This window comes from Hypanus sabinus, chromosome 31 (genome assembly GCF_030144855.1).
Source record: "Hypanus sabinus isolate sHypSab1 chromosome 31, sHypSab1.hap1, whole genome shotgun sequence".
NCBI classification, from domain to species: Eukaryota; Metazoa; Chordata; class Chondrichthyes; order Myliobatiformes; family Dasyatidae; genus Hypanus; species Hypanus sabinus.
In genome coordinates, this window is record NC_082736.1 from 11132485 (window position 1) to 11159981 (window position 27497).

The 27497-nt window shown below is 43.2% G+C and overlaps 2 non-coding genes and 1 pseudogene across 2 annotated transcripts; all 3 read left to right on the plus strand.

Moving 5' to 3' along the window:
• LOC132383847 (uncharacterized) overlaps positions 1–27497 on the plus strand; it is a 101086-nt pseudogene that overhangs the window by 47104 nt on the left and 26485 nt on the right.
• Positions 18730–18801, plus strand: trnam-cau (transfer RNA methionine (anticodon CAU)). The gene has a single exon. It is a non-coding gene; the product is annotated as a tRNA-Met (tRNA).
• Positions 18919–18992, plus strand: trnan-guu (transfer RNA asparagine (anticodon GUU)). Its single transcript has one exon. It is a non-coding gene; the product is annotated as a tRNA-Asn (tRNA).

Here is a 27497-nt window from a genome sequence, read left to right on the forward strand (position 1 = left end):
CATCCGGGTCTCGGAGACTGAACGATGTGTCGTCCGGCACACCTGGATCCTCTTTCTACTAGTGGTCCCTCCCTTTTGGCCGCAGGACCTGATCCTGGAAATGTCCCGGCTCGTCGCAATGGACAAAATCCCCAGCTCCCTGCCTCCTGCTGGCTAGAGAGATCAGAGAGTCCAGGCTGTCCGCGTCCTCCCTCGCTGCCAATTCATCTTTTGTCTTATCTGAGAGGCCCTGTCGAAACATTTCCCGTAGAGCCTCGTCATTCTACCCAGAATCGGCCGCCAATGTTCGGAACTCGATGGAGTATTTTGCTACGCTTCGCGAAGCCTGACAGAGAGTTATCAAGCCCTTAGCGGCGTCCTTACCGCGAATGGGGTGTTCAAAGACCTTCCTCATTTCGGAGACGAAAGAGGGGAAGGAGGAACAGACATCTGGTTGGTTGTCCCAGGTCGCGGTGGTCCATGCCAAGGTAACACCTCGTAGCAGCCCCATGATGTACACAATCTTTGATCTGTCCGAGGTGTACGGACGTGGCTGTTGCTCAAAGACCAAAGAGCTTTGTAATATAAGGCCTGCCACTTCCCTAGGTTCCCAGCGTAGGATTCCGGCCCGGGTATGTACAGTTCTCCAGGGGACTGTGTTGCCGACCAAAGGGGCGTGAAAATCCCAGACTGTGCGGTTTGGTCAGTCGGGGTTGTTGGAAGGGACGGAGTAAGGGAAGTGGATGCCCGGTCAACCTGCTAACTGACCTTCCTCACATTCGTGGACACACACGAAGGTTTTCCGTTTCCTCTCTGAACAGTTGGTCGTGGGTGCCCAGTAGGTAGCCCTGGCTGGCGGGGGCCTGTTGCACGATGTCCGTGTTTGCTGGGTTCACTCTTGGCCAGTTCGCTCAGTTGCAAGGACGAGGCTGAGGGCGACCTCAAGTGCAGGACACAGGCGCGAAGGCAGAGACTTGAGGCGTTAGCACCGTCGCTAACGAGGAACCGGTCCCCAGGAGAGTTTTACACGGAGACAAGGTTTACGACGATATATCCAGGAAATGATGCGGAGCTGAGAACCGACAGTCCTGAGGAATCAGGAAACGAGGTTTACTCACACCAGCGTCGACCAACGAACCGGCAAACCAGAGCTGTGACGCTCGAGTTTTATCCTATGTTCGCTAAAGGGAACCCGGTGTGCTGTAATTAGCGGAACTGGGAATGATTGGAAATCAGACGACGGGATTAAAGCACAATTAAGAAGGTAATATCAAGATGGAGAATTGCCAGTCGGGACCCTGACAGTCTCTTTTTCTTCTGTGTGCTTCCAACATCATCAGTTTTGGTTTTTATTCTCATTTCCCTGCAGCATTTTCCTCGATTTTCAACACAACGCAATCGGCTCCGATCTAGCACCTGCTCTCCCATCCTCAACACCACCACCACCGTTTGTGGCCGGAGCGATCTGCACCGGATTTCGTCTCATTGCTTTCTAATGCGTCTATGTTTAAAGCCCATGACTCTGCCTGTTCGATTCCACAACAAAACTGAGCTGTGGTGATGCTCCTTTACCCTGATCGTTGGTGCACTGTGCTTTCGCATAATTCATCCCGTAACAGTTACTACCGTTATCGTTCCGTGAATCCTGCCTGCCGGAACACTGCTATGGTCGGACATGGATCATTTCGTTTCACAACCTCATTCAATAACATCAGTACTGGCGAGCTCTGAAGGCACAGTATCAACTTGTGATTTTGTTTTATCTTTCGTTCCGCGCTTTCTATCTCACTGCTGAATATTTCGGGGTTTCATTGTCTCGTTTGACAATGAAACTCCCAGTATCGGGTAGCGTATGAGGCAGTGGACTCGGGCTGACTGTCTGAGAATCTCTCAGAAAAATACTGCTGCGCCGTGATATTGAAAATGGCGGACAGCAGGCAGCGAGGTCAACTGTTGAATGGTGAGAATCAAAACTTGATCCAAACGGTTTTCTTCGACATACAGAAGTCGCGCTGGATGCTGCGTCCATTGGCCGCGGGAAACTGCCCCTGTGTACGTGGTTGACAGGAGTAAAGACGTGGTGGGAGACAGGGGACTCACCGTGGTCAGGACCAAATCACAAGCAAAAGAGAGTCTCCAGATACTGGAAATAAAAATAATACACACAATGCTGGAGGAACTCAGCAAACCAGGCAGCATCCATGGAAACGAGAAAACGGTCGACATTTCGGCCTATACACTTCACTAGGACAGTAAAAATTAGATTAGAAGTAAGGGTTAAATGGGGAAAGGGAGGAAGATGTACACGGTGAGAGGTGAAACCTGGAGCGGGGGCGGTTTGAGGTAAATAACTGGAAAGACTATTGGTAAAGAGATCAAATGCTGAAAAAGGAGAAATTTGATTGAAGAGGACAGAAGGCCATTGAAGAAAGGGTTGGGGGAAGAGTACCAGTGGAAACCGATGGGCATTTAGGGAGATTGGATCTACACATCAGGCGACTTAATGCAAACACACAGTTAATTCATTCTTCAGCTCTTTTCACAGCATTCTCTGCGTTAGTCCATTGATGCACGTGTTGCTTCATATACACATTACTGACAACACACACGCGATCTGCTGCAGGATGTATGTCAGGACATTCAAATATCTGTCTGCGTAGAATTGACCACAAGCCAGATCATAGAATATACTCAACAGGTCATCCCGAATAACAGGGGAATTAACTGATACAGCGAACAACAAAATTTTGGCTCACCACCTCTTCGTCCTTCTGATTTCCACTTTTGCTCCGACGTCCCCATTTCGACTTTATTTGCCGCGAAGATCTATCTGACTGCAAACCCACTGAACAGCAGAAATAAAGAGGCGGAGACAGTGAAGATACTGTCTGGTCACTCGTGTTCTTTACACGCTGATAAAGGAATTCATCGTCCCTGGGAAAATAGCCCCGCAGTACGTTTTCAAGTTTGACGACAGGTTCCAGGGCAAAGTAAAACGGACCGTTCTTCGCGGAGCTCACGGCAGTCCCGGTCACTATAACCACAGTGTCTGTTCTCTTGGTGTAGTATCGATCCCGCAGCCTTTGACAAAAAAGTGCGATATGGAGGTCGAAATTGAAATCCGCTGTTAGCTGAACGGAAAAATCAATAATTGCAATCATTGGGCCACATTTCAGAAGACAAATCGGATAATGAGCAAGAGTTTGAATAATTGTAGATGTAATTAGTCTGCTACACAATAGCAACGAAGACAAATCCCATGAGATCAGTTTTTACCTTTTTTCACCAGGTAACATTGATCCATTTCAGACCACGCGTTCTCCGAAACAGGATCACAATCGCTGTTAAATCAACCGGAAAGACATGGATACAATTTCGACCAGGCCAAAACTGATCCGCTTGAATTGATAACTCCGCTAGACATCAGAGAATCGTCCCATCCCCCGGATTTTAAAATGGCTGCCTTGGAATCCTTGTGCCAGGATACTGTACGTCCGGAATCTGCATTCTGCGAGACAGAGTCCCACCGGGAGAACAGTTGAATCTAAAACTCTTCAGCAGTTTACTGCGGGGAATTCGAAGACTATAATGTACCAGTGAGCTGCTGATTGCCCGTGTCATCGACATTTGACCCGCCATTGGAGCTGAAAATGGTGAAGAGAACAGTCATAATAATCACGGAGACATTTCCTTTGAGCATAAAGTGTTCGGCAACTAGAACCACAGCTTTAAAATTGAAACTTGTAAACATATGTCAGCGGGGTATACCGGACGGTTTACACGCTGTTGACGATATTGAGGCGACATTAAAACAGATATAAAACAAGAGTTCTGATTTGCTGACGTGTAATATGAAATGCATGCGTATCGAAAGTCAACTGGAAATTTCACCGAAAGAGCTGACATGCCTTGATGGTAAAGTTCCTAGTTTTTCTCAAGATTCAGACTCCGATCTAGAACGCTACTCTATATAGCGATGCAACACACCCAAAATGCTGGAGAAACTCAACAGGCCGGGCAGCTTCTATGGAAAAAAAGAACGGTCGACGTTTCGGGCCTCCCGAAGGGTCTCCTTGTGACCCTTTAGTTTTATTTGCTGATTTATTACGGTTATGCGCGTTGCTACCTCGGTGGCATTTATCACCGATCTCAAACTGATCCATGGGAATGTAGTGGTTAGCTGCTTTTTACCTCGATGGATGGAAAGACTTGGAACGAAAAACAATGGTGAACGAATGATATACTTCTATTTAAGGACGGAATGACCCTGCACGGGAACAGTCCGGTGCTGAAGATTGCGTGTACATACAGACATTGCCCTTGTAGTAGAGTTGCCGCATTGGGCGAGCATTACACATCGTAAATCCTGCAGATCCTCTAACCCTGAGGTAAGGTAAATGCACATTTGATGATGCGTCAATGATGGGCTTCATTTTCCCGATGGTGCTATGATTGCAATGAATGCCTGACGATTTAGTTTTCAGATTACCTGTTGAACATTTCATCTCCATTCGTCCCTGTTCCTGTTGATGATGAATCCAAATGGTGTAAACTGTGAAATCACTGAACAAATCTCTGACATCAATGTCCGCCTCATACAACAAGACCATTTGTAGCTCAGTTTTCCAAAGTGATTTTACAAAAAATAATCCCTTGTAGTAATGATCATTGGAATATGAGGAGAATCTGTATTTACCGACAAGTACATTATTGCCTGAACGGAAGTCCGTGGGGCACGTCCTATCCGCGATAATTGATCGTTTACATCGTTACCGTCGCCAGTATTATAAAAGGTTCTGCGGATATGTCCAATTCGCATAATCCTTTCGAATTTCATTGGCTGTAGGTCATGTGTCTAAATGTTAACACCTTTTCATCGTCTCTGTCCCAGACCAACATTTATTAACTGTCTTCTTCTCAAGAAGTGACAATCGGCAACTTATGGCTCTTTGTTCTCAAATGATCAACTGCCCTGAATTACGTGGAACAGATGTAGTCAACAACAGTCAAAATCCCGCATATTGTATTCAATCAAAGAAACGTTTTTTTTAAATGATCTTGAAGGATTACCTGAATTATCAAAAGTCTTCTTTAAAGCGCTGATCAAGCCAAACGACCGACAGCCTGTTCCTTTTGCACAACTGCAGTCTTCAGCTGTCTAAGGTGATACACATCGGATATAAAATTGATATTACCGCAGCATACGATAGTATCCTCATCCAATCATGTATTGAACATTTGATCCGGAACTACAAAACTCAATCCACGAGTCTGGGACGTTCAACATTTCATTTGCTTTATCAGCATGCTTTAATAACATTCGTATGCTTAGCCTATTGATGGATTGTCTCCTTTGCCTTCTCCACAACTCGTGTCCAGTCAATACACAGAACTGATGCAACTCAGTAAGAACAGAGCCTCACAAATATCGATGCGTATCAGTTCATGGGGCTGCAAGGTTCTCCTTCATTATCAGATATATGGATGGCTAAGATGAAGTTCGTCCTCCATCAGCGAATCCTATATTCACGCTCCCAATTTCAACATTATAACCTTCCAAAGAACACTCTTTCCATCCCTTCTTATAATTCGTGGCTGTCTCATTATTATTTGAGATTAGGCCAATCTGTGTAGTTGGCAGCAAATTTAATTAGCACGCTGTTCTGTGGGTGGCGATACACCCACGAGTATATAGAAAGTAAAGGAGGCAGCTTAGTACAAAGCCCTTAGGGGCATCTATGTTGAGAGTCAGAGGGACAGAGGTGAGGGTGCCCACTTTTACAACCTAGCGGCCACATGACAGGAAGACCAGGATCCGGCTACACAAGTTCAAATACATCCGTGGCTGAGGTCTCTGAGCTTCTTGTCGAGCCTAGAGGGAATTATGGCACTGAAGGTTCAACTGTAGTATTCATCAAGAGCTGTAGTTTTCTCACACAGGCATCACACATGGTGGAAAGTGGAATCTGAATCGTGTCTCCGTGTCGTTATTTCGCTGCGTTGATGTCTTTGCTCAGATCAAAGCTGCTTTTCCTGAACTCTTGTTGATTACCGGCAATGTAAGCTCTATCTGACGCGGTAAATGCTTCTTGCACGGAACTGTTGATCAAGTGTTTCTGATTTGGGAAGAGCCTGACTGATTTCTGGGGAACAACATCCTCGATGCGCTTCCGGACCCATTCCGTGAACTTGAAGATATCCTCATCAGGAAACACATTGCAGTTGACGTCATCGGAGCAGTCCTGCCGCATGGAAGCCAATTGGTCGGACCAACATTGGGCCCATCTAACTATGGCCGTCTCTTGTTTCAGCTGCTGCCTGTACTTTGGCACCAGGAAATAGAGGAGTGATCTGATTATCCAAACGGGGTGGGTGTTGGGCGAAGGATCTCTTTGTAAGCGTTGCGGAAGGGGGAGTAGCAGTGTTCGAGTAGGCTATCTCCGTGTTCTCACCTGCTTCCTGTGTACTATATGAATGTATGGCTGATCCGGATAGGAAACATAATGGTCCCTAAAGATCATTTGCTGTCATATCCTGACATCCATGCGTTCTCCAGCATAATAAGGATTATTTGCACGGCAGGTAGAAACTTTGATATCATTCCCCACTATATCTAAACCTGTAGTGCCAAGACCAACTGATCAGATCGAGACATTTTAATCCAACCATCCGGGAATAACTCGAGAATTACTGAAATGTTGTTTAGACCAATCCAATTTTAGGTTGAACTTCCAGGCCTCTCATCACAACCATAGTTAGTCGGCTTGTAGACCATAAGACATAGGCGCAGAATTAGGTCACCGATCGAATTCGTTTCGTCATTTCATCATGGCTGATCCGGGATCCCATTCAACCCCATACACCTGCCCTCTCATCAAATCCCTTGATGACCCGACCAATCAGGAACCTCATATTTTCCGTTTTCGATATAACCAAGCACCTGGCCAGTCACAGATTCACCTCGCGGTGGCGAAACATAATTCTCTTTAACCTTGTTCTAAACGCTCGCCCCTCACTTCTGAATCTGTGCCCCCAGTCAAGATAACCCCACTAGAGGAAACATTTTCTCCATATCCACCTTATCCAGTACTTTCAAGATTCGGTTGGGCTCAATGAGAGTCACCACATTCTTCTAAATTCCAGTGGGTACAGGCCCAGAGTTGCCAAACATACCTGATATGCTAACCCCCGAATTCATACCTAGAAACCTCCTCTGGGCACTCTTCAATGATGTTTGAATTTTATTTCCATTTAGAGATTCGGCTGCACTATTACTCCTTTTACCAAAATACAATATCATACATTTCCGAATACTGTTTTCCATCTGCCACCTTTTTTTCCAATTCTTCCAATCGCAGTGCTTCCTCTGCAGGACACACTCCTCCATTTATCTTCGTATCATCCGCAAACTTCGCCACAAACCCATTAACTCCACTTTTAAATCATTCACAATCAACGTGAAAAGTAGCCGTCCCAATCCTCACCCCTGAGGAAAGCCACTATTCATTGGCAGCCAACCAGAAACCGTCCCCTTCATTCCCACACGCAGCCTCCTGCCTGACAAGCCAGTATTTTTCCTGTAACACCAAAGGGTTTTATCTTGTTAAGCAGACTTATGTGTGTCGCCTTATCAAATGTCATCTGAATATTGAAGTAAATGAGATCCAGCGCTTCACCTTTGTCCAGCCTGCTTCGTACTTCCTCTGAGAAGTCTAATAGATTTTTCAGGCAAGAGTTTCCTGCACAGAAGCCTTGCTGATTTTGATTTACTTTATCATTAGTCTCCAGGTATCCCAAAACCTATTCCTGAATGATGGACTCGAACGCTCCCCCAATCATCGATCTATAACTGGCCAACTGGCCCATAATCCCCCTTGTTCCTGTGCTGGCGTTGTAGTCTGCCACAAACGATTTCAAAATGAAATATTAAAATCAGCAAGGAGGTGGATGCATTTGGAAAAAAGGGAATGGGATCCGCTACAAGGAACCGTAAAAGTACGGATCCTGTCTGACTTGAATATTTCAAGTATTTCAGTATTCCAATATTTCATTATCGATTATTTCGCTGGGACACAAGGACTGGCCGTGCAGTGTTTCATAGTGATAGAACAAGGCGTGGGAATTCCCACAAAATGTGCTTATCAGGCACAGATTCTAGAATAAAATAACGTGTGATTGTTGCTTAGAAAGAAAGAAAAAAGACTGGCCTGGCTGTGATTTATGGAAATTTAATGGAGGCATGAGATTTCCCAAACACAAACACAGTGCGAGTATAACTTATTGCCATTTTATGTCACTTTCTATTCACAATTATCAATGTACTCTGGCTTAAATACCCAAGTGTCTTAAATCCAGTAGGGCGAATATTGCAACTAACATCATCTATGGATAGATCAACACTTTTAGACGTTGTTTCCTTCAGACTTGATGAAAAATGTCGTGGATTCTGAACCTTGTAAATTCTTGAAAAGGTAAGGAAAAAACACTGCGTGTAACACATGAAAATAAAACACTTGCAAGAAATTTCACACAACACGAATAGTGAGATCAGAGATGGATTGCACTGTTAGTGGGAAAATCGCGTTTCCTTGGGCTAAACAGTTCTATTTTCTGCTAGTGGATATAGATATTTAATCTTCCCATATGTTACAGTTAGTTTCATGAATCAGTCAGTCTACAGTAATCACAGATGACCCACATATCAGCGTGGGCGTGGTGATGTCCTTCGAGATACACGTTTAACTAATCTAATCGTTTAGGAAGTAATTTCTCATCCAAATTGACTAGTACTGTGGAACCAAATCTAAACAAAAACAAACAGGTGTGAACGTTCCCCACGCAGAAAAAAAGATAATCGATTTCAACAGCCAAACTAAAAATACCTTTTTAAAAAAAATTTGAGTATCTTAATGCGTTCTGCCTACTGTTGGAAATGATAATTATTTGTGGATAGTTCCCACTGTAAAAATATGAAGACATTTGAAACCTGCAACTTTAGCGTCAGGCAAGGAATATACAATATTGTTTTCAAAAGGGTGAATAAACAATTGTGTTTTTTTATTGTTCCTGGGAACGACTTTCATTGCACGACTCATATGAATTATTTACCTGAGGATTTTGTGAAATAGACTGCCACTGATGTGACTAACGAGGTGGAATGATTAATTATCAGATGCACTTTCATCTCCCGTATAATAACTTACAAAACAATCAACAGTAGATTCCGGTAGTTGGACCATTTTGAACAGATCGCTGCATCGCACGGAAAATGGAGTATGCTGCAATTTACTACATAGCCAGTATCGACTATCCTGTACTGGCAGCGATTGGTATCCCTGGTAAGAAACAGGAGCTGGCTGTTGTTCTTCATACTGTATCTGTGGTACGGCATAATGAAGATATAAAATCTGTTACAGATGGTGCCTCACGTGATCAGTGTTTTTAGCCTGTTCAGGACTAAACATACGTTGTTTATTTTTCTATAATTTCTAACATCCAACTTTAGCAATTAATGAGTGTTAATATTGATACTGTTCCAGTGTTTACTTCACTCGACTTTCCAAAGCAGTAACAGCATGATGTGCTCCAAATCTAATTCGGTATAAACATAAAAACTCAAAACTTAATATAAACAAAAAAGAAATCTTTTCCATCGGTCCACCTTTATCATCCAGCTCACTGGTTTTAGACGACTCACGGTCCTTCTCTTTTATTTTAAAGCCAAAAACAAGAAACTTATTTTTCCATTTGTCTAAATGTCCTTTAAAACTCCACAATAACGCACAGATCTCTTCCGATTTACCCATTCTCCTTCTTTGGCTGGTTTTAATGTTAATATTCAAGATTACAGTTTGATGTAGCTGTGCATCGAAATATACCTTTAGCTCTAAGTTTCGTGAACTGCGATATGTTGTGTCGGAAGAAGCAATCTCCCTGTGTCCATTTTATTCCCGCTATAAGTACAACCTTCAGCGTTCTCAGCTACAACGGTGGGTCCGTTTAAATGAGTCGTTCGATAACCCGCTCACTGGTATCTCTGCTGACAACTTCGGGAAATTTGCAGCACAACTATTGGTCTGTTCCACCATAATCCTTCAATCGAAGGGCAGTGACTGAGCCCGAGCGAATTATATTTCCTCTATCCAAATTGAGACCAGCCTGTCCCGGCATAGGATCAGAAAATGAGGTTCACTCAATCCGCTTCAATGCTTCTCTCTGCATGGCTCCCAAGTGAAACGGATCAGTGTTTATGCTCCTGAAAACAACTCTGCTTTCCTGCAGTTAATTTAATGGCGATTTCGATCCTGTCTCGTGGAAACTATGATTTTTCCAAATGCATCTCCTGTTATCTGGTGGGAATAGCAGCAGCTGATTTAATCTGCACTATCATTAGTGTTGTACTCGAATGATCAATAATACTTATTATTGCCGGTCCTTTGTTCATTCCATCGGTTTGCTCCGTGACATTTGCCTGAGCGTCGCATTCATGGACTGTTCTGTTCGGCTCACGGTGGCTTTTACGTTCGATCGCTGTATTGCAGTTTGTAGTCAGAAGCAGCGGGAGCGATACTGCACCAAGAGGACAACGACTGTGATAATAATAATTGTGGGTTTGGGGAGTTGTGCGAGGCGTGTACCATTGTACTTTCGGCGATGCCTTTTGAAAGCGGATTACCTTAATTTACCGGTATGGAAATCATACTGGTTGTTTAACTCCATTACTACACCTTTATTGCCAATCGGCTTGATTCTGTTGTTTAATGCTTTAACAGTCTGGTATATTATAGCCGAATCCGCCGGGGTCTCAGGATCAGCAGAGGAAATAAGAATACAGAGCGAGGGAACCGGCGAAGGTCTATGATTTTGTTGTTCGCTCTATCAGCCAATGTTATATTGTTGCGGATCCCCTTTACCGAATATACTTCTAACTGGCAAATTCAGAATTACTTTTACACAGATCAATATTTGAATACCCCGAGGTACATCCTGCAACAGTGTGGGATCATGTTTCATTTTCTCAGTACCTGCACCAACACGTGTATCTACACTCTGTCACAGGGGAAATTCAGAGAGGAGATGAAGGCTGGCGTCAAACATCTGTTTACATTGGATGGCCGGTTCTGTGGATAAAATGCAAATCGAATTGAAAGCTTTGACGAGAGTTCAAACAAAGTTATACATAGCTTATATGTCTATACTCGTGACGCCAAGTGAGCGAATGTCGGTAGTTTTCCTTTTCTAGTGAAGTCAGCATAGTTAGTGTAATTAAATGGGTCTCGTACCAATCAATTAAGAGGAGCTCATGTGATAGTTACATTAGCAAAAAGTCTATTCAGAACTTTCCTTTAACATCGGAATATGGGTCAACAAATTATGTGAAGCTAGTCTGATTTTTCTTACAATGGTAAAATTCTATTCCCATTCACAGGATTGTCGATTGTTCCAGGGATATCTGCGACAGCTGGAGAAATATTCCTGGACATGAACACCTGATGTCAGTTAAAGTGAGCTGGTAAACCTGCAATTTCCATTGTGCCAGTGCAATCAATGTGACTAATGCCTTTTCGTTCAGATAGCGTGTGGTACCTTCCAATGACTGACAAACGAAGCCCTAGTTAGACCCATGAATGGACTTGTTCAGCAGAGTTAATATGAGGGCTGGTTCAGAATCGTAGCTGTGGTTTCCCAACTTTTCGTGATTAAGAACGCCAGAGGGGGAGGCTGCAGAATGGGGTTGTAATAAGTCCGACATAATTGAATAGCAGTACAGACAATGGGCCGGCCAGCTTATGTTTATGGACCTTACGGCAGAAATTGGGCCCGGACAGAGGTAAAATGAGGTGTTGCAGAGAGGGTAACTGAGGAGCTGACTGAGGAGAGGGCAGTGTCTGGTGCAGAAGACCGTGTGTAGAGCACAATAAAAAAGATGCTTAGTTGGCATTCTGCCTTCTGAATCGAAAGCTACTATGTTGTAAATATAACCATTTTTACCAATGCTATAATAACAAAACCAATCAAGCGAGAATTTGATGTCCGACTTATTTGGCAGAAACGTGCTAATTTCCTATATTTCCTGTCACAGTTATCAACAATTCCATGTCTGTGTATCAGAAATAGTTTCTTTACCGCGGATTTGCGAATAGTCTGCTCCAACTGCTGCCTTTCATGGGTATAAATAGGTCCTTCAAACGAACGAGAACTGGCGCTGCACTAAAGACTGGGGGTGTTTTTTCTTGCCACGTTTCAACAAAATTTAAGGACGATAACATATATGTGAATATATGTTATATTCGCATAACGATAACATATATTACAGATTTAAAATCAACGCGACAATCATGTTGATAAGTCAAATTAACCCTTGTCACTTGGGTTGAAATAACCCGTATCCATGGTAACCGGGGAGTGAGGCGGAGAAATTTCAGGTTTATGAGCCAGAGTGATGAGAAGATCCCAACGTGGGTTTGTAAAGATGAGAAAGCAAAGGCGGTGGACAACGTTTCATGGGGATCTAATAAAGGGATGGGGCTCCGCATTCAAATGTTCATCAGGCACTGATTCCGGAATAAAATAACGAAAACAAATGGTGGCGGGCAGTTTCACAGGGGCCTAATCATGGAGTGGGACTCCCTATACAAAATATTTTTCTAACATAGATTCTAAAATATAATGTCATGGGATTGTCGCCTGGAGACAAAAAAACCTCTGGCTCGGTTTTGTGTAATGAAGATACAATAAAAGCATTGAACACCGCACACCCCATCCTACTAGCGCGCGCGCACACACACACACACACACACACACACACACAGAACGAAGCATTATAAAGCAGAGTATAAAACATTATAGAAATAAGAGGTAAGAAATAGGAGCAGGAGTAGGCCATCATGTCATTGAGTCTAGTCTGCCATTCAATAATATCACGGGTACCTAGCCGTGGCCTGAGGTACATGAACTTACCCTTTCCACCTATCTTCAATTCCTTTCTGTGCAAAATGCTGTCTAAATGTACCTAACCACTTATATCCTACTTCCTCCCTGGGCACATCGTTCCGCTGATGCGCTGTTCTCTTCATCTCCATCCTAATTGTATTCCTCCGGTTCTTGAGCTATGTCCCCTCGCTCTGGTCCTCATTTAACAGCCGAAACAACTTTCCTGTTTCTATCCCATCTATCTTTCTCTGAATTTTCTGTGTTTCTATAAGATTTCCTCTGAATTGCCTGGATTCCGCCGAGCATAGTCCAAGGCAACTCAGTCTCTCCGTCATACGGTAACAACTTCATTTCCGGAGCAAACTCGTGAACGTCCTCTGAAAACCCGGACACGTTGAGTCAGATAAGGAGACCAGAACGACCTGTGCAGGTGACAGGGTATTCAGATCACAATGGACTGCAATTTTAACTCGCACGTCAGCGACCGGGACGCCTCTCTGCGTAGTAGGCTGATTGACTTTTATGCACGGTTCGATGTACAGAACGACGTGGCAGCGAGAAAGCCCCGTCTCCCGGAGGAGCGACACTGTCTCTGGCCGCAGCTGCTGTGAGGGTGATCCTCGCAAAGATCACCCCGCGTAAATCTGCGGTGCCTGATAACATAGATCGTCCGATGCTGAGTGACTAAGCAGCCCTGTTAGCAGAGATTCAAACAGACACCTTCAACATCTCTTCAGAAGTGTGTTCTGTCCCCTCGGGTTTCAAGACAATCGCCATCATCCCGGTGAACACGAGGGCGACAGTAAACTGAATTAATAACTATCGTCCTGTGGCGCTCATTTCAATTAACATGAGATGCTTTGAGCAGCTGGTTATGTATCGCATTAAGTTCCATTTTCTAAAACTATTCAACCGTTTCCAGTTCGCTCAATTCGGTCCATTGATTATGCCATATCCTTTCAACTTCAATGCACCTTTCCCCATCTGGAAAATGGCTCCTCAGCTGCCTGGACATTGTTGATCTCCAGTTCAGCTCAGCGTTTAACACAATCATCCCAGAACGCTGGTGAATAAAATGTTTTCGGTCTCAACAACTTTCTCTGTAACAGGACAGTACATTCTTGACAGAAAGACCAGTTAGGACGTCTGTCTAGCTCCATCTGTCACAACGTCGGACCGTTGGTAGAGTATTCTTAGGGCTCTGAGCTTTTTACTGTTGTTTTCCTGTATTTTTGCGTTTTTAAAATTATAATTATAAGGTATCTTCCGCTTCGGGGTGGTATCTGTCATAGTTAGAGCTTCTCTAGATTGCATATAACTTGCAATAGTCTTTGGATACTTGCAGTTAATTCCCCTCGAGACTTTGCAGGTGTCAAATCTAGTGTCCTTGGACCCGTCTCTTTATCGGAATGGCTTTTTGTAAGCCTGTCAAGAGTCTGGTGTTTTATATAGCTGGGCACGGATTCTTTTCTGCCTGGAGTGTATGTAAAATGGCAATGTTAATCTATTCTGTATTGGTGGCCCTGATCCCTGTCCAGTGAATTTGCAGCCGAGTTTATTCTGGCCTATCTAAGATCTTATAAGTTCTGCAGTATTGTCTCTTTTGTTATTAACACGCCTAGTTTTGTTTATTCCTTCTGAGTCTGCTTGATACTACAATTGTGTCCAAAGATCCAGTGTGATAGTTTTCCTCATCAACCATTCGTGTAAGCTGCTCGAAAAACTCTATCAGACCGGTTACACATAATCCTACTATGAACAAAGCTATGTTGACTGTCTCTAATCAGGCCCTGTCTATCCAAATATACGTATTGTGTATATCTGATTCTCGAGAATATTCCAATAATGTACTCATTACTGACTTCAGATTCAGCGACGTCTAATTTCATAGAATCTTTCTTAAACAACATAACAACAAACCTTCTGGACATCATCCGTGGTTAAGAATATTTGAACTATATCTGAGATGGCCCCTGCAATTTCTGCACTAACCTTCAACAAGGACAAAGAGGACACCTTACGAGGCCGTGGGGTGTTTTGACCACGATTTGCCTTCTCGTTTGTAATCAGAATAGTGTCTATGACCTCAGTATTGTTTTATCTTAGTTATATAGACTGTCCGTCCATTTCCTGGGAAAATAAATGTGCTAAATTTTCATTTAAGTTCTCCCCAGTCTCCTTTGGCTCCATTTACAGATGACCACGCTGATATTGTCCTTGCTATTCTTTTGTTCTTAATATATCTGTAGATGCCCTTGGGATTCTCCTTCCCCTTGACTGCCAGAGCAGCCTTCTACTTTCCTTTCGCCCTCCTGATTTTTTTCTTATGTGTTGTCTAAAATTCTTTTCATCATCAAAGCGTCATGCGTCCCTCGTCTCTGATGTATCAAGGTGCACACTTGTGTCCCAGTCTATGGCACAGGGAGAAATCTGCAAAACTATCAAAATATGTCGGCTCATCATTCTCAGTCCAGCGCTGGCTATTAATTTCACTTCCTGCGGAAAGAAAGAGCAAGTCGTTGGTCTCCATGGCCCGGGACACCGTGTCTACATCTGTATCCCACAACCAAGTTAATCATGTCTTTTGAACATTTTTGTCCCGCGTATCCACCTTTGCCTCGCCTACCACGCCCCAATCACTGGGTGTCGTCCCGTAGCCTCCCATAACTGAACAGGCTGAGGCGCTTGGGAAGCGGAAGCATCTGAATGTCGCCAGCTCATCTGGGACAGAAGGACTTCATGGCAGAGATATGAAAGAGTAGCTGAACGGGTGGTGGAAGCATTAGTTGCTCCTTTTCAAGAATCACTAGATATAGAAATGTTTCCGGACATTGGAAAATTGCAAATATCTCCACACATTTTTGAGGAACAGAAGTGGGTAACAGTCAAATGGACTGATTTCAGTGTTTAACATGACGTCAGACTCCATTATTAAGCATTATATAACGAACAATATATTTTCTAAGTGACTGATTTACTAAATAGGGAGAAAATTCAAACATTAGCGGTACTAATGAAGCTGGGTGTCCTTGTACAGGATTCCCCAAATGCTGGCTTGCAGCTGAGTTGGGAGGAAGGTGGCAAATACAATGTTAGCTTTCACTTTGAGACGACACAGGTACAGTTTAATCCCATGTTAGAAAGGCAGAGACTGGTCACGGTCACGTGATGGGTGGATTTATTCAAGAGGAAACAAAGAGGCTTTAGCAGTAAATTTAAGTACGGTTCACAAAATAGGCAAATCAAAAACATTTGCACACATTAGTCTGTACAGTATGAGAGTGCAGGTTTAATTCTTACCTGTCAGTCTCTGGTACAGTGTGAGGGTGGGGTTCCTCCAGTACCTGTCAGTTTCTGATACATTGTGAGAGTGTGGGTTTCATTCGGTACCTGTCAGTCTCTGGTATAATATCAATTTAATATTTTGGGAACTCATTCCAAGACCAGACAAAGAGCTCATATCAAGAGTCTGCCTCTGGGAGGGAAAAAAACAATTTCTTTACTCAAAAAGCGTCTTTAACTTACATTTTTCTGTGGCTTGTTTTGGTATGTGCTAATAGCTTTTAATCAATTAATCAATTCGAATTTTATTTTTGCAATATAAGAACATTTCTCAGAATATATACTTAAACAAAGATTTGGGAAGCTGCTACGAGGACGCAGATTCACTGGTTTGGTAAGTGAGATAGAAGACATGGATCAACGCACACAGAATGCTGGAGGAACTCAGCAGGCCAGGCAGCATCTATGGAAAAGAGAACAGTCGATTTTTCGGGCCAGGACTCTTCAGCAGGACTGGAGAAAAAAATTATGAGTAGTAGAATTAAAAGGTGGAGGGAGGAAAGGGAGCAACAAAGTGATAGGTGAATCTGGGAGGGGCTGGGGTGCAGCAAGCAATTGTTTGTCGAAAGAGACACAGGACTGGAAAAGAGGGAGTCTGAAAGGAGAGGGCAGAAGGCCATGGAAGAAACCAAACAGAGGAGGAGCACCAGAGGGAGGCGGTGGGCAGGCAAGGAGATAAGGTGAGAGAAGGAAAAGGAAATTCTGAAGGGGAGGGGGCATTACCGGAAGTTCGAGAAATCAAGGCAGGATCGGATTGAATAGCGGGCAGTCCGGAGAAGCTGGATACCCCCTCCGACTTGTGTTTTCTATCTTTCAATGTTCGCTCTTTGTGCTCGGTGACTCAGAAAGAAGATTTCAAGTACGTTTGACAACCCGGATATATTTCAATGAGAAATCGTATGCTTGCATGTAACGAAATCCAGGTTGGTGCCTGTGAATTGAAAAATCGGCGGGAAATCACAGATTGCGAAATTCAGAGCAACATTCACAAAATGCTGGAGTAACTCAACTGGCCACGGGATAAGCAAGTGCCAGTCTGTATTCACACCGTTCTACGTAGGATAGTTGAAACCCGACCTTTACTGTGTCAGTCACACAGCTTTGGTGCAGGAATGGAACCCCCCTCCCCCCGTGTGGCAGGGAGGGGCGAAGCATCAGCGATACTCCACATCTCCGCATCCGTCACTAACTGGTCCGGCTGTGATGGTCTGAACATGACACCAACAGTTAATCCCGGAGGAGGAATTGTTGCATTTGATGTCAGCGTTTGCAGTACATTAATGGCGCGAGTTCCGCTTCACTAGTTGATCTGCAGTTTCAACACTGAAGGAACTCGGGCAGACATCCAATCATCAGGACAGTATAAGGAAGTGTAACCCCTTGGGTCACCTCGGGCTCGCTCACACTCGTTCTCGTCTAGGGGGAGCAGCCTTCGGCCCCGCCAATCTGGGTAATCAGCTGGTGTGGGTGCTGTGTGATGTCCCCGCCTCGCCCCAAAACAGACAGTACACCATATGCGATTAAATGAGTACAATTTATAAAGATTACTATAACTAAGTGATTAATAACGATACAGTATATATGAAGAGAAAAAATAAAGAAAAGGCGCCAAACTTATCAAAGTCCAAACCACTTCGTGCACAACCGTTGGAGCTCAATTTCTGAAGTCTTCTGGCCACCATTCGATCCCCTCCGAACTCCTCGACTCGCAGCTCAGGACCCTCCGAAGTGGTCAACCAAGCACTTCTAGCTTCATCCCCCCCCCCTCGGAGTATCTCCGGGCCACGGACCACCGCTTGGGGTCCGTTCTCGCCCAGTTTACAGCATTGCGTCCTCTCTCGCGACCCCTCGCGCCGATCTGCCCAAAAGCCCGTCAACAAAAGCTTACAGACTCAGAAGAAAGAACATCAATCGCCATTTGGTTTACAAAGGAATACAATTCTCGTTATCAGTAAATTAGCATTCCTGCTAGTTAACAAAACAAAGAAGCCCTTTTGATTACATGCACAGTAACAAAGAAAAAGGAAGAAACCCCCTTTACAGAAGTTAATGGCACCTGGGGTGAAAACGTCGTTATTTATTTTTTAAAAAGCCGACCAGAGGGATGTATTGTCCGTCTGAATATTTAAATGATGTAAAATGCATTTCAGTGGCGAAATATCGGGAACGAGGTTCAAGACAGATAGAGCATAATCGGCAGATAGATAATAACTGGGTGAGTCAGAGAGTAGGGAAGGTGGAGAGAACGAGAAAGAGTAGAAACAAGGAATCATCAAAAGAAACTGAAGAACGTGAGTATGAAACGGGAAAAAGACGGAATGGACCCAGACATATACAGACACAGACATGTACAGACACAGGCACAGACCCAGACCTTGCATGTACAGATTCAGACAGAGACATAAACGAATGCATACATACACACACACGAAAAAGCGCAGCATTCACAGTTCAACAATTGATTACACTTTCTGTAGCAGAGTGGCGCAGCGGAAGCGTGCTGGGCCCATAACCCAGAGGTCGATGGATCGAAACCATCCTCTGCTATTTTCTCTGTTGGCGGCAGCTGGTATTCAACTTTGTTTTTTAAAACACTATGCACCTATAACAAGAAATTGCATTTCAATTGGAATTTATCATTTATTCGTACTCTTTTAAATAGTCGTCTCTGTGGCGCAATCGGTCAGCGCGTTCGGCTGTTAACCGAAAGGTTGGTGGTTCGAGCCCACCCAGGGACGCTAGTGATCCACTGGTTTATTTTCTGTGGAATAAAATACACAGTCGGTTTTTTCAGGCCGAAACACTTCTTCAGGATCACGAAGCAGCCTGTGTGCTGAGTTCCTCCAGCATTTTGTGTATGTTGCATCTACACACATTCCCGTCTGTGATTCAACTGTTACACTGCGAAGTCACTTGCGTGGAATGGAATTCAATGGACTTTATTAATTACGTCCTTCACATACTTGAAGAGTAAACATTTTACGTTACGTCTCCGTCTAAATGTGCAATGTACAACATAGCAATATGTAATAAATAGTATGTACAACAGGACAGTCAATATAACATAGGAATACGATTGTATCAGCGTGAATTAGTCGGTCTGATGGCCTGGTGGAAGAAGCTGTCCCGGAGCCTTTTGGTACTGGCTTTTATGCTGCTGTACTCTTTCCCGGATGGTAGCAGCAGGAACAGTTTGAGATTGGGGTGACGCGGGTCCCCAACGATCCTTCAGGCCCTATTTCACACCTGTCTCTGTAAATGTCCTGAATACTGTGAAGATCATATCAACAGACACGCTAGCTAGGCTGTCCGCACCGCTCCTTGCAGATTCCTACGATTGAGGGAATTACAGTTCCCATCCCGGGTAGTGATGCATCCATACCGAGTAACTGAAAGCCGTTCACCCTCTCAATACAGATCCATTGAAGTCAATAGGGGATGCCTACTCTGAAGAAGTGTGAATCTTCTCATCGATGAGAGTTCAGTGAAACCCTCTCTCACTGCTCCCCCTCTGTGATCTCAGCTCTTTTTTTCTGCTGCGTTTCATTACCAGCTGGGTCCGGAGGCCGGCGCTCCCGACTGCTGCCGCAACGGGCTCAGTGGGATTTGAATCTCTTCTACGTGTTTCGGTCACATATACCGAAATACAGTTAAACGCTTCTCATCCTCACTGTTCATAGAGATCAAATCATTACACAGTGTATTGGGAGAGAACAAGGTGAAGCAATAACAAAATGCAGAATAAAGTGTAACAGCGAAAGGGAAAGCACGGTGTAGGTAAATGCCGAGGTGGATTGTGAGGACAAACGTCCGTCCGATCTAACGGGAAACCATTCAATAGACACAGCAGTGGGACTGAAACTATCCCTGAGACTGTGAATTGTGCTTTCAGGCTTTTGTACTTTCTGCCAGATGAACGAGGGGAACGAGAGAATATCCGGGTCGCGTTGTGTCTTTGATCACGATTCTGCCTGTTCGATTTGACCAGAAAGTGTGCGTTTCCTCGAGCCGATTCCTTGGAACTAACGGACTTCCCGGGTCTAATGTTGTGTTTTTCATTCAGTTTGGGGTCCTGGCTCATCCAACATGAGGGATCACCACCATCGTACATGAGGGATCCATCTGATCCAATGGAGTGAACTTCATTCACAGCAAATTGCCCGTGAATTCTGCGTTCATAGTTCTAAAAGTGAACGACCTGCGATAGCCGGGAATCGAACCCGGGTCAACGGCTTGGGAAGCAGGCTCACCACTATACCACCATCGCACCCCGATACAAACGAGATTCGGATACTGAATGCTATAAGATTCTGTCACTCGAATATCATTTTCTGAGCTGTTTTCTGAAGGATCATTCCTCTCTCCGTTGCAGTTCCTATTCTGATCACTGGATATCGCGACATTCCGACAGACCGGAGAAACACAGCACCTGGGATCCGAGTAAATGGAGAATCGACCCGAGAGATTCGAAGGGCTGCAAACGGTTTTCTGCTTCACGTTTCAGGAAGGGGGAAACAACTGCTGATTATAAATGTCCGTTCAAACAACACGCAGTTGGATGCTAATGGAACCCTTCCTTTGGCCAGTACTTGAACTCAGTGAATGACTGAATCACTGAAGAATGCTGAGACTCCTCCAGTCACACAGTGAGGAGGGGATGAGTAAAAAGCGCCAGCTCTGCACTCAACGGACAAACATCAGAGTGACTTTATGAACTCTCCTGAACCCTGACATCCGTATGAGATTCCACACTCTTGTTTATACCTCGTTAGTTCAATCCCCGCCTGTCACGCAGGAGACCGGGGTGAAATTTACCGATGGGGAGAAAATTTTCCTGCTTCACATGAATCCGGTATGAGAAGATGGGACAATCTAGTGTGCAAATAGCCCGGAACTGGAGAGTTTCCCGAGAACGAGAACGTTCTGTTCAGCGTTTTTTTTCAGTCATCCCTCATCGTGACTGTATCTCAACGCTGTTCGGCGTTACAATCGGTGACCAAATCCTTCACTCCGAAACATTAAACAGGGGCTGTTGCTGTGAGATATGAACTTCCGCACTTTCCCAGCACTCCTGCCGACGCTCTCAGTTTGTCTGGGTGACTGTGTGGAGAAGACAGAGAAAGGAACAGCTGGAACACTTTGGAGAGAACGATACCATGCGGACGTGTTTACCGCCGGGCGTAAAGCCACGCAGCCCCTCCTGCAACACAGGACCCTCGGAACAGACGCTTACAAAGTGCACTGGAGGAATGTACGCTTAAATTTTGTGACGATTTTACAACACGGGTTGCGTGGCTCGGCCTCTAGACCTGATTCATAGGAGAACACATGAAGAGGGTTCGAGTTGCTGACAGTGGCGGTTGATGATGCTGGTTGTGAATGCGTGGGAATGTTGGGAAATAATGTATGTTCAGGTGGGGGGGGGGGGGGCGAGTGTCTAGAAAAGGAACCGGAACTGAAGAGTCTGGTGAGTGCGGGTGAAGGTTGGAATGAAGTTGAATCTAGATCTGGAAAACGGAAGAAAGTTGCATAATCTGGGAATGATTTCAACTGATCGAGAGGAAGGGCTGGATATTTTGAAAAAAAAAATGAAATTCAACTTCAAGTTACAGTATTGTTTAAATTTGACCCGGAACAACCTTCTTTTATCAATCCCATTAAATTAACTGTTGCAACACGCAAAATGCTGTAGGCACTCAACAGTCCAGGCAGCATCTATGGAAAAGAGTTCAGTCGACAATTCATGCCGAGACCATTCATCAGCCCCGATTTCCTCCAGCAATTTAACCAGAGAGTTGAAATCTGCTTTAGGGATTATAGATTGTGCTCAACATTAAGAAGAGTTTAATAGCAATTACTTCTCATTTGATTACGAAAATACGTCTAGATACATCTGATAAAACTGAGAAATACTGGGATGGCGAGTCTGTCGGGACCCTGGGGACTTGTGGAAACTGTAGTGATTTCTTTTGAACTTACAGAACTTACCTTTAACATCTTGGACTGTTTTTACTGTGCCCATAGTCTGTTTTTTTTTAATCAATTATGCTATTGTTTGCACTGTTGTAACTATATGTTGTAATTATGTGGTTTTGTGCAGGTCTCGTAGCTTTAGTTTTTGGTCTTGTTTTTGTCTGGTGGATTTTGGAGCTCCTTTCCGGGGAACGTGCTAAACGCTAGCGTGATATTAATACGCAGCAGCCTCTCCGGACTCTGGATTGGGGATTGCCAAACGTTCCGTGGATTTTCTGGTGTAGTCTGTTTTGTCATATGTTTTTGTGTTATCATTCTGGGGGAATGTTGTCTCATTTTTTAACTGCATTGCATTTGTGGTTTCTAAATGACAATAAACTGAATCTGAATCTGAATCTGAAAAAGAATTTCAGATAACTTTATCTACAGAGAAATGGGAGAAAATTCATAAACTATTTAATACTTCTTCAATGTGTGCCAGAGACACTTTGATACAATTGATGGTGCTTCATAGAGCTCATATGTCCAAAGATAAGTTAGCTCGTTTTTACCCTCATAAAAATCCTCTTTGTGGTAGATGTAATTCTGAAGTAGCTTCCTTGAAACATATGTTCTGGTCTTGTCCTCTTCCAGGAAAATATTGGAACGATATTTTTGGGATTATTTCAGTAGTTCTGCGCTTTGATTTACAACCTCATCCTATTACGGCAATTTTTGGACTACCAGTGATAGACTCCAGTCACTTATCTTCATCAGCTTGTCGTTTAATTGCATTTGTGACATTAATAGCCAGAAGATCCATTTTACTTAAATGGAAAGCTTTCAGTCCTCCTACCACTCCTCAATGTTTTTCCCACACGATAAGATATCTCAATTTGGGATAATAATAGCAGTGGTACTATGGATCCTTCGGTTGAATTTGAAGAAACTTGGAGGCCGTTTATTCCATATTTTCATATCATGTAATTCGACTCTTTCTGCATCCTCTTTTTAGATTTTTTGTTCATGTATACAGGAGCAGAGTTAACAAAAATTAAAATTTTAACCAATGAAACATGGCAGCCCATTCTTTGTTTGTTCTTTTTAAAGTTTAGTTTTTCTTCGTCTGGGTTTTTTTCTTCCCTTTTTATAAATATATTTTTTTCATGGTTATTTACTGAGAGATTGGGAGGCTAAACACTATTTGCTATTTTAAGGATGTGTTTTTCCATGTCAACCTTTATTAATGTAATCCTGATCTCTATGTACCATTATCAATATCGATAACCTTATTAATTTCAAATGTAATAAAAGGATTGAAAAAGAAAGGAAGAGGAGGTGATGTGCTAATCGTGACTCAAGATAAGAAAGTGTGAGAAGGCGTTATATTTGAGTGCTTTATTTGGGTAAAAGTAAGATAGAATCTATGTTGCCTCATGAAAATAGAGATATTAGTGGTGTTACAACCGGTGTTCTGGTGGAGATTTCGATAGAGGAGATGAAATCATTAAATCTCATTTACTGGGAGGCAAGGTAGAGAAGGTAAAGAGATTGCAAGTTGATAGAAATGGAGAAAGGATGGAGTGTTTAACTGCATTGATATATTGGTTGTAATGGATAAGCTTATATTCCACCTCTGCTTCGATGTTACCAATGTCAGAGTTTTAGGCATATTGTGGCAGTATATCATGGGAAACTAAGTTGTACAGAGTGTAGTGGGAACATAAGTATGAAGAAAGTGAAGCTGGAAAGTTTAATTATTGTAATTGCGAGGAGAACATAGTGCAGTTTATAAGGATGTGAGGTGCTTAAGAAGGCAGCTGGTTGATAAGGCTATAGTAAAGAGTGTCTTATGCAGATGCCTTGCGAAAAATTAAACCAAATGTTGATCAAGTATTACCAGTTGGAAAACAGAATGTGAAATCAGTGACTATATGTCGCATTACTAAAGTTCCATTACTAAACATATTTTACTTGTTGATACACTGAAGCATGTGATGTTTATAAAGCCTGTGGTGATTTGTACTGCCCAGTTACCGTTCAGAGAAAATTAAAGTTATTGTGAAAGCTGCTGAAAAGCGTCTATTCATAACTGGCGTCATGTGGGAAACTGTAAATGATGCTTTAATAGGTGGGTGTATCTCTACTTCAGTCTCCTTCTGCGGATAAATAATGGGATTAAGAATATTGCAGTGGAACGCGGGAAGTCTGATTGTCAAGACATTAAGACATTTATTTCGGATTGATCAATTTCAACCAATATCATATCTATTCAGGAAACCTGACTGTTACCACGTTTATGTTTCCCTTTGCAGGATTATGTTGTAATTAGATGTGTTAGGTTAATCGGTAGAGGGGGTGGTGTTGCAAGTTTAATAAGGAAAGGGATCGGACATAGAGTTCTGGATGTAAATAAAGTGTGAGGCACTTGTAGTAGATGTATTTGATTCAACAGTTAGGGGTTTTAAATTGGTAAATCTCTTGTGGGAAGCTTTTCTTTGATTTGCTTGAATGTATACGTAGAGACAGAGGGTGAAAGGTCTCAAGTTATCCATTCGAAGTCGGTTGCTGTGGCTTTACTGTGTTCACTTTCCAGAAGTGGCTGCGTGACCCGGGCTTCACTAAAAGAGAGATCAAGTCAACCAGCAGGGCTGTCACTGAGGCAGCAGAGAAAGGATCATCATGGGAGTGGACGTCCGGAGTGGCAGATAATCGGACAGTGTTTCCATTTTTGCAAACCTTCCAGTAGTTGCATAGACACCTGAAGAGTAGACGATCTGTTGGATCGAAGCGACCAACAATTCTGAGAGACAGCTGCCAAGTTTTTAAGCTTACCAGCTGGAGGTGGTGCTTTAGCACTGCCGGCCCGCCACCTCGAGGGAACCTTGATCATAAGCGGGCCGAAACTCCTGAGGAGAGGTGACAGATCAACTGATGATCCCACTGGTGACAGCACAGGTCCCATAACATTTTAGTCCAAGTGTATTTTCAATTCAATTCTAGCTCCAGCTCACTAAGGATGGTATGGTGTGGGGATTTTTGTGCACATAGTTCACTGTGGGGCCATTCATGGAATGGTTTGTTGGTAGAGGAATTTTTAGTTATTTCTAACCTTTGTGCCTTAATGATAAGAGGGCTATGAGATTTAATGTTTATAATAGGCTGAAAACTGCTGTAGATTTAACTCCAGTATCAAGCATTCTGGCTGGAGTGAGTGATGTCATAGGTGATGAAACATTGGGGAGTGATCATTATCCTATATTTTTAAGCTTGTGTTTGGAGTTATATAGGGGACCAGAATCTGCTTTTGCGAGTTGGAATTTTGGTAAAGCAAATTGGGAGAGTTTTTATGTTATGAATGTCGGTCAGGGCTGAACATCGAAGATTATATGGATTTCTGCAATTAATGGTTTATGTCATATTATTCATCAAACTGCTGTGTAAGTGTCTCCTGTTAAAATGGCATTGGTAGGATGAATACAGTACCATGGAGGATGGAGGAGTGTGCAGAGGCAATTAGGGAGAGACATAAGGTGGTTGCGAGAGTTGGGAATTATCACTCTCTAAGTGATCTTATTAAGTATGAAAGGCCACAGGGTGTGGTGAGGAAATTGTTGAAGGTTCTGAAAGAGGTTTACTGGAGGTTATCTTGTGATAGTGTTGACAGACACGACATTAAACTTAGAGATGTTTGGGGAACGATTAAGAAAATTGGGGGGGGGGGTGTTATTAACTCATAGAATTAACATTCCAGTATTGATCTAGAGAAGGCTAAGCACTGGCTTAGTAATTTTCTGCAATTCATAATCAATATAATTTAATTTTAAGAGCCTAAATGATGTAAGGATGAGGTTTTAAGTGAATACGCTGATGTATTGGAAGCCATCTTTAGCAGTGATAGTGATGTATAGTTTTTTGTGCGAATTTAAGAAAGGTTTTGATAGTACAGGTCAGACGGCTCCAGGAAAGGGTGATACATGTTATTGCATGTTTCAACAGATGGCTTACAACTCTTGAGATAATATTACCATTTTTGGATCATATTTGGAGCTTAGGCCATCTTGGTTCCTCAGAGAAAATGGTCCAAAACCTGGAAAGGCCCATAGGATCCTTCTATTTATAGCCCAATATCATTAGGGTAAACTTATGGAACGTATGGTAATAGAACGATTGAATTTTATTTTGGGAGAGAGAGGTGATATAGCATTTTATCAGTGCGGATTTTAAAAGAGCTGAATGACATTATGTTTGGAAGATGATATTAGGAAAGCACAGGTAAATAAGGAAGTTGCAAAATGCAGTATTTTGATATTGAAAAATCATATGATATGTTATGAGAGTATTAAATTATGGAAATTTGGAGTGAGAGGAAGGATGTACATTTTTTCCAAAGTTTTTTTATGTAGGTTCCAGGCAGGTAAGGGTGGTTAAGGTACATTTGGGCTTCTATGTGCTGGAGAATGAGATTGTAGTCCTTATTTTTTAATATTATGACTACTGATACTTTCTCTGAGATAGGTACTGGTGGGAGCGGGGATATCAATTTTTGCAGATGAATGGATCTTAATGGATTAGAGGTAGAAAATTCAGTTTTATTGTAAATGGAATGTGATTCGTGATTAATAATGTTGAACAGCGGGTGAATAGATGCAGGTTTAAGCTTTCAGTAGCTAAAATACATTATGTGTTTTACAAAGGATCAATACATCTCTTTATTTATCCATATCATCCTCAATATTAATTGATTTGAAATTTTATGGTCAAACTCTTGACTGAGTGTCAGTGGTACGATTTTGTGGCATGTGGCTGGTTAATGAGCCGACATGGAAGCAACATGTAAAATACCGATCCCTGTAAAATAATTGCTAAATGTAAAGGAGCACTGTATATCCTTGGGTGTCTGTGTACGTATTCTTGGGGCCCTACTGGCCCATCACCGTGACTCTGAGGGGGAAGCGATGCTACAGAAATCCACCGAGCTGCTCATCCACAAACTTCCCTTCCAGCATCAGGTGCAGAAGATCACGCAAGACTTCAAAACCGATCCACGCTTCCAGAGCTCAGCCATCAAAGGCCTGCAGGAGGCCAGCGAGGCTTATCTGGTGAGGCTCTTTGCACCATCCACACAAAGCCAGTCACCCCTGTGCCCAAAGACATTCAGATGACCCACTGCATCTGCCAGAAGCTAGCCTAAGCCTGGCCTCAGCACCAAACACAACAAAAGGCTCATTTAAGAGCCACTGATATGGCAGATGAAAGGGTTGTCTCTTCCTGCTCATTACACTATTGCA